The following is a 7,611-nucleotide window of genomic DNA, read 5'->3' as shown; positions in this document are numbered from 1 at the left end:
ATGTTTAGTGGGTACCTGTTCATTGCATTTGCTGTGTAATCTCTAATTCTTTCAACTCCCCTGCCGGATAGGTGTTAGTCACCCCATTTTACGGGTGAGAAACTTGAGGCTCAGAGAACTTAACCTCAGTGGGGCAGCTCGGATTTCGTCAGAGATGGAGTTTGCTCCCGAGCTCATGGAACCCCCGTTTCTGGGAGCGCCCCGCAACGCTCCTCATGAAATTCTGCGCGGTGGGGCCCTGGGCCAGTGTAGGCGGTGCACCCGTCTCCATCAGAGCCACGCACGTTCTGCCACCAACAGGCAGCGTCTCAGCGCGCTGTCAGCCTCGCACCCCGGGGCTGCGCCGTCCCTCCCAGCCTGACCTTGCACTGCTGTTTGGACTCCCAGGAAACCTGAGTACCTTTGAAGCGCTTTATTGTCTCTGGACGTGGGCCAGACCTTCTTCCACTTGTCTGATGTGAGTTGTGACTGTGATAAAACCTGTCTCCCTCAGGGAATGAGGTGGCCTGATTGAGCTCACTATTCTAGAAGGACAACCTGAGAAGTGCCCTCAAGACTGTCCTTTGTCATTTCAGTTCCACTGGTGGGTTTGTCTGTCTGTCTAGAGTCCCCAAGTATTTGGAGTCATATCGCTAATTTGAACGTAACAGCAATTACCTGTAAAAGTCCAAACAAAGGTCTCACTGGCCTATTTTAAAAGCCTCCAAAATTACCTAGTTTGAAAAAAAAAAAAAAAAAGAATGTCCTGGGATTAATTTTAAAATTCCCATGATAATGTACATTTGCATCTCATTTTCCTGTCTACGTTGGGCTGAATTCTCTGTGCCCAAAATGATGGCATAAAACTGAAATATGGCTGTGAAAACACTGGCAAGTGATTTCAGTGATGGCCCCTGTAACATTTCCGTGGATTCTTCCCACTTTTCTTCCCCCCCAGCCCTGCCCCCCCTGCCTCCGGCTGGCTCCCCAGAGCTCCGTGGGTGTTTAACAATGTGTAGCTCCGATCACTGGCCGTGGTGCAGAATGTGAGGCAGGGGCCTTACGACTTCAGGAGCCGCGCCGTCGGAACCTGCGGATTTCTATGCGTTCATGCTTCCTAGGCTTTTTCTTACCCAGGTTTTGACAGTGGCAGTTTGGCTGAGGATTTCATTCCTTCCTAATGGCTCCTGTTTCTTTTCTCTATTTCCGCCCATTAAGGACAAATGTAGAAGATGAGTTTCCTATCTCAGCTTCCTTCCTTGCTCCTTCCTCCCTTGTTTATTACCTGGGCCGGGTCTCTCCGTTTAGCGCATTCACTCACTCATTTCCTTTTGAAGGTAGAGAAAGCTTCGTTCTACCTTTTATTTTGTACTACAGAGTTTGGGACAAAGAGGAGCCCATTTTTCAAACTTGTTGTCCCCCATTTATGCACCCACACACTGTTTGAAGACGCCTCCCCCGTGTTACTTACTGGCTTAGTGTGCAGGCAGAGCCCAGTAGAGAGCCAAGGCCCAAAGTTGGCAAATAGCCTGCTGCACGTGAGGCCCCGGCTTGCGAAATCGCATGTGTGTCCAGTTCCAGCTTTGCTTTTCTAAGCTTCGTCCTTTAGCACACACAGCTGAAAGGGAGCTGTCAGAGAACCCTGTTCCTCTCTACTTTGCATAGCGGGCTGCCCCACATGGGGGAGTCCAGACATTTTCTCAGATTAGGGGTCACGTTTGAGTTCCAGTAACACTCAGACACCATTGTCTGGTGCTTTCTGTGCAGTAGATGAAGACACTGATTGTCTCTGATAAACCAGGCATCTCCGAGTGCATGGGTGTGTGTGTGTGTGTGTGTACACGCACGTCTGTGTGGCCCCACTTAGTAACTCGCACTGATTCTACCTGATGCCCACATTTGCGTGAAATCAGCAGTCGTTTCAGCCAATCCAGCTAGAAAGCTGCATGTGTCTGGAGGTTTGAAATTTGTAACAGCTCCTGCTGGCTCCTTGCACTGCTCTCTTTTTTCCTTCTGGTTTTCATCCGCAGGCTTGGCGTCCGTGTGGACAGCGCCCTGGTGGCTCCTCTCGTAAACTGAGTCTTACAGTGCAGACGCTTTACGGAGGTTGGTTAGTTCTGGAAAGAGCGTCCCGGAAAGTGGCTGGACAAGCCCCAGACTGTGAGGAAACAAACCCTTGTTTCCAGGGCGGGACACTCTGCTGAATGGTCTGTGTTACATGGTTGCAAATGAGGATGACAGACATAAACCATCCTCGGTGTCTGGGAAAGTCAGTGCTTGGACTTCAAGAAGGAGTCCTGGAACGTCTCCTGGATTGGGAGACCCAGCGGAGAAAGCCCCACGGCTTTTCCAACTGGGGCGGCTTCGTCACCCCGAGGCCTGAGCTCTGTTTCTGGGGCTGGAGAATAGACGACCCGGAGGTTCATCACATTGACGGCCCGTCGGGGCCTCAGGCTCGTGTTCCCATCCGTGTTCCTGCCTTCTCTTCCCCGCCTGGACCGCCCCTGGGGCCCCTGCCTCTCCGTGGGGCGCGTTTCTGCCTTCACATCCCTTTCACCCCCCTGGAGCCTCGTCTCTGAGGCTGGACGTCTCTCTACTGCAGTCACTTTCCTCAAGACTGGTCAAACCTTGATTTTTGACTTAGCTTGGTTCTTTGGGGAGCATTTCCACTGGGGCCTCCTCTTGTGTTGAATCTCAATCTCGTCTCAAATAATCCACAGCCAGTCACGTTCTCAGCGTCCCTAACATCTGCCCAGCCTTTCAGACCAGCCTCGGTCTTGGAGAAAGGCCTGTGTAAAAGGGCTTGCACACCACCTTCCAGACCCGTCTCCACTGCCCCCGAAGCATAGCTCTAACCTCAAACTTCAAACGCAAGTCCCTTGCAGAGTCACCAGGTAGCAGGGTCCAGGCCGAGGAATCTCCTCGGCGTACACACACACTGCGTGCGTGCGTGCGTGCGTGCACAGGTACTTAGTCCATTCATTCAGCACACGTTCCCTGAGCACTGCCTGTACTAAGAATAGGACCAGGCTCTGGGGACCCTAAAGCGAATAACACAGTCTCTGCCATCAGAGGGGCTAGTGGGGGAGCCAGCGAGGCAGGCAGAGCTGGGGCACTGCTGTCACAGTGGGGCGTCCATGAGAGAAAATCGGAGCTGAGTCTAAGGGGATATGTAGGGCTGGTCCCGGCCAACGGGGCAGAGGGAAGAAGCTGGCACGAGGAGGTGTGGGCTATGCAAGGGCAGCTGTTCTTTAAGACCTTTGCTTCTCAGAAGAAGCTCTCGTAGATACTGTGAGAATTGCTATGGCTAGAAAACTGCAGGAAGTAGATGGTTTGTCCAGGACCAAAGCAGAGATCAGAGCCAGGGCTGGAGTCAGCGCTCAGTGCCACCTAGAGGTCCTTCATTCACTCAGCCGTGCAGTCATTCAGCAGGTGTGGGGAGTGTCTGTGGCAGGGCCCTGGGTATGTTCAAGCGCCAGCTCCAACACCATATTGGGCAAGCTGCTCAGGCTCTGTGGGCCTTACTTTGCTGTCCGTACAAGAGAACAAAGGCAGTAACTCCCAGGGGCTCGTGTACACACCAGGGGCGCTAATGCTTCTGAAGCCTTTAGCAGACACTGCACAGGGCAGCACAGTGTCACATGCTGTCGTCAGCATCTAGTTTCCTTATCATCCCCCCTCCCCCCCAGGGCACGCTCCGCCCAGCCTTGGCACTGCCCCTCGTGGCCAGGAGGCTCGGGGTGCGGCTCCCACACCAGGGCACTGAGTAGGGTGCATTTCATTTACGTCTTGTGTGAGAGTGGGTGGGAGCGGGGCAGGCTGTTCGCTCAGGTTGCTTCCCTACGAGCTGCTGAAAGGCAGGGAGAAAGGTGTTTCACTGTGGTCTCATTGACACCTCTCCCCACCTCCCGCTCCCTCCTGGAAAATCAGGTGGCTGCACAAACCACCGCGCAGGCAGGATTTCAGGGCTTTTAGGCTGAGCTTTCTCAGTGAAGCCTCTCAAGTGTCCTTCCCACTGCGCTGCCCAGAGGGGGACGTGGGAACCCTGTTCCCTCCCCACGGGGTTCTTGCATGTGCTCTGTGGGTAGATAAATGCCTTTTGGGCAGGGGCCATGGCTTGCCTGCCTGGCTAGACAGCGGCAGTGGCGGGGTGGGGGAGGGGCTGCAGGGATCCTTTCTGAAACTGACTCCTGTGCAGCTATGATTGAGCTCAGACCTGATGTCAGACGGGCCCTCAGCAGGCGAGTCCCGACCCCTCCCTGTGCGTAGGAGAATAATGGGGGCTCTGGATGCACACACAGGCTCCCACATGGCTGGATGTCACACGTGTGGCAGCTCTTCCTCAAGCGTGGCTCAGTGCTGTGGTCTTCAGGCGCTTCAGCCTGTGCCATGTCTGAGAACTTGGTGGAGTGTTCTCTGGTGAGAAGAACCCTCTTCGTGTCACCTCTGCCCGCCTCCATACCCCCTGCCCTCCCTGAATGCAGTGTGCACATGCGTGCACACACACACACACACACACACACACACACACAAAATAAAAGTTGTCAGGCACATGTGAGAAGATCCCTGACATTGTACCTGATGGGACGCCACAGTCTCTGCTGAGGATGTGGTGGTTTGGGCCCCACGTGAGAGTCGCAAGATAATAGAGTTTCTGTGACCTGTCTTAAGCGTCACCACAGTTAAGGCCACCCACCCACCTCTCTGGACACGTGGGCCCCCCTGGAGCCCACTGTGTATCTCGAACTGTCTTTCTCAAACCCTTGCAGGCACGGCAGGCAGGTCCGGAGTGAGCGCTGGTATTTATTTGCATGTTTAGCGTCTTCCCAGGTGACGCCGACGGTGCTGGTCCAGAAACCACTGATCTGACTGGTACCCAGCCTCCACGTGGGCAGCCAAGGAAACTTCACGGGCACCGATGGTTCCCTAAGTGGGGAGCCCAGACGAGGTGGAAAGAGCAGGGCATTCTCAAGTGTCCCAGCAGCTGTTGGAGAAGCTGCTGCCTGGACCTCTTCTGCCTGGGAGGTCGTGGGCCCCGGACTAGAGGATCCTGAGTGTGGGTTTTGTTGCAGCACCCAGTGTCGCATCCACCCATGGACTCGGGATGCTCTTTGCGTCAGTGCCCCCTGCTTCACTGGCCGCCTGTAGGGGGTGGGGTGGGTGGGTGGGGCGCAAGTTGTAGGTGGTGGTTGTTTCCTCTCCCTGTAGCTCCCGTGCTGACGCAGTGCCTGATCCACAGTAGGTCTGTTGACCTGTCTGCTGGTACAAGAACAAGCAGATCCCTCTGTTCACTGCCCCCCCCCCCGCCCCCAGGTGGTTAGATGACCTCTCTGAGCTCAGCAGATGCCGGGCTGGCTGTGCTGAGCCGGAAGAGCAGGTTGCAGAGCAGAAACCCAGCACCGCGGACACCCTCGCTTAATTCATGCTGCTTCTGTCCGGAGCACAGACCCTCTCCTGGCCGATTGGAACGAACGCCGTTGACCTTAAAGCCACAGGGCTTAAGTGGAGACCCGGGCAGGCCGGCTTCTGTGGGAGAGGGCGGTGGGGAGGCGGCAGCAGCCCCGGAGCGGAGCCTTGAGCGCAGGCTGAGGGGTCCGCAGGGGCGTCAGCAAGGGGCTTGTGCAAGATGCGGCTGCAAGGGATGAGAGCAGAGAGGAAATCTCCTAGAGTAAAATCACATCTCCCTGCCCTTGTGTTTTACTCTGCACGGAAGGTATCATCCGCGTGCCGTAGAGCCCTTTTTAAAAAGTAAGTATTTGTTCCTGGTGGACCTTGCATAGGCCTGCACTGCAGTGCCCGTGCGTCCCCCCGACAACCTGTCATCAGAAGACACGCTACCCGAGACCTTCACACGGGGGTTGGGAGGGGGCTTCAGGAGAGCACAAGGGCCTGCCCTTCACGTCCAGGGAAACGCAGGGCCGGGGTGAGGGGCAGAAAGAACACTTAGAGGGTGCTTACTGAACAGGAAGCGTTAGCGGGGAAGCAAGGGGGCGTGATGGGAAAAGACGGGGACTAAATGTACACGCCCTGCCTGGCAGGGGCGTTTGATTTTGACCAAAGAACTACACAGTGATTTAGACATTCATATTCTTGTTTTGCTGATATGGAAATGAGCTCAGACAGGTAAAGGACTCCTCCAAGTTTCTGGAACAAGTAAGTGGAGGAAGTAGGCTTCAAATCCAGGTCTGTTGTATTCCAGAGCCCACGCTCTTTCCAGTGCTGGCACCATCGCAGGATTTGGCTGCACAGAGGTGGCCACGATCTGGTCCTTCTCATGAAGCAGCCTGTTACCCAGCAAGGGTAGGAGCCAGTACCCCAAATAATAATTGTACATGAGCGGGTCTGAGAAGAGTGCTGTGGAAGGTGTAAAACGCTGGGCGAACTCAGACCGGGGAGAAACGGGCGCTTCCACCGCTGGGTGTAGGAAAGGCTTTTATGGAAGAGAGTGTTCGAGCTGCGTTTGGGAAATGGCAGGATTTTGGTGGTGGAAATGGCAGGGAAGGAACCCTGGGATTCCAGGTCAAGGGAACCTTGAGGAAAAGGCAAGACGTGGGAAGTGCTGGTTTATTGAGGGATTGGGCAGTGGGTCATTAGAGAAAATTCTGCACGGGCAGGCCAGGTGGGGCAGCGTTTTGAAGATCATACAGAAAAGCACGTGGGCACTTTTCCACAGGCAAAGGGGAGTCAGCGCGCCCGTTGGGAAAGGGACGTGGCCTGAGCGGGGCCCAGGGCAGATGAGCATGGCGAGCAGTGAGGCAGTGCGAGGCCAGTGCTGGGGGCTCCGAGCCCCTGCAGTGTTCAGGGGCGCCTTCGCTTTGCATTAATGCCCAGGTAGGAGCAGCGGATGGGGCTGAGCTGAGAACGGGGAAGCGAAGAGGCCACATACAGAGCTCGGGGTTTTAATGAGGCGGGAGCCCCTTGAGTCCTTGAGTAAGATGAGACGTGAGAGCAGGCTGCTTTCGGGGTGTTTCCAAATGCTGGGCGGGAACCAGGAGGAGCTCTGAGAGGGTCCTGGAGAGCTCCGGGCAGCTCAGCTACGCTTTGGCAGAGTGGTCTCTGCTTCTAAGGGTCGCTCTCAGGTTGGAATAATGTCTCTGAGGACGTGGGTTCCCAGGAGGCCTGGGATGGAAGATCGCTCGCTCATGGCCCCCCTGCAGGGCAGGGACTCAGCCACACAAGAGGGGGAGCCACCCCGTCTCGGATGAGGCCGAGGACATTCTGGGCGGCTGGACTGACCTTGTCATGACCTTCGTTGTTGTGCTTCTTGGAGTTATCTCCCATCTGATTATGTCACCACCTCGCATGGCTCCCATCAGTGGGGGCCCAGACGGCAAACTTATCTTTCCCATCATCGTGGTCAGTTCAATTTCAGGGAACGTGCATCCGGTCTCTTGGCTGTGACAGGGAGGATGATGGATTGCGAGAGGCTCATTTTCAAAATTACAAATTTGGCCAATTTTCATGAGAGAGAGAGAATATATGAAGATCTGAAGTGCTGTAATGGACTCCTGACTTTCGGTGAGTTTTCCCAGGAGGGTCTGGGCATCGGCCAGGCTTGGGCCGGAGCGAGGGCGGGCTGGCCGGCCGGAGCACATGCTGGGCGCCCCTCAGCCGTGGCGGGAGCCTGAGGAC

This window comes from Rhinolophus sinicus, linkage group LG13 (assembly GCF_036562045.2).
Source record: "Rhinolophus sinicus isolate RSC01 linkage group LG13, ASM3656204v1, whole genome shotgun sequence".
Classification (NCBI taxonomy): Eukaryota; Metazoa; Chordata; class Mammalia; order Chiroptera; family Rhinolophidae; genus Rhinolophus; species Rhinolophus sinicus.
This window is presented reverse-complemented; position numbering follows the sequence as displayed.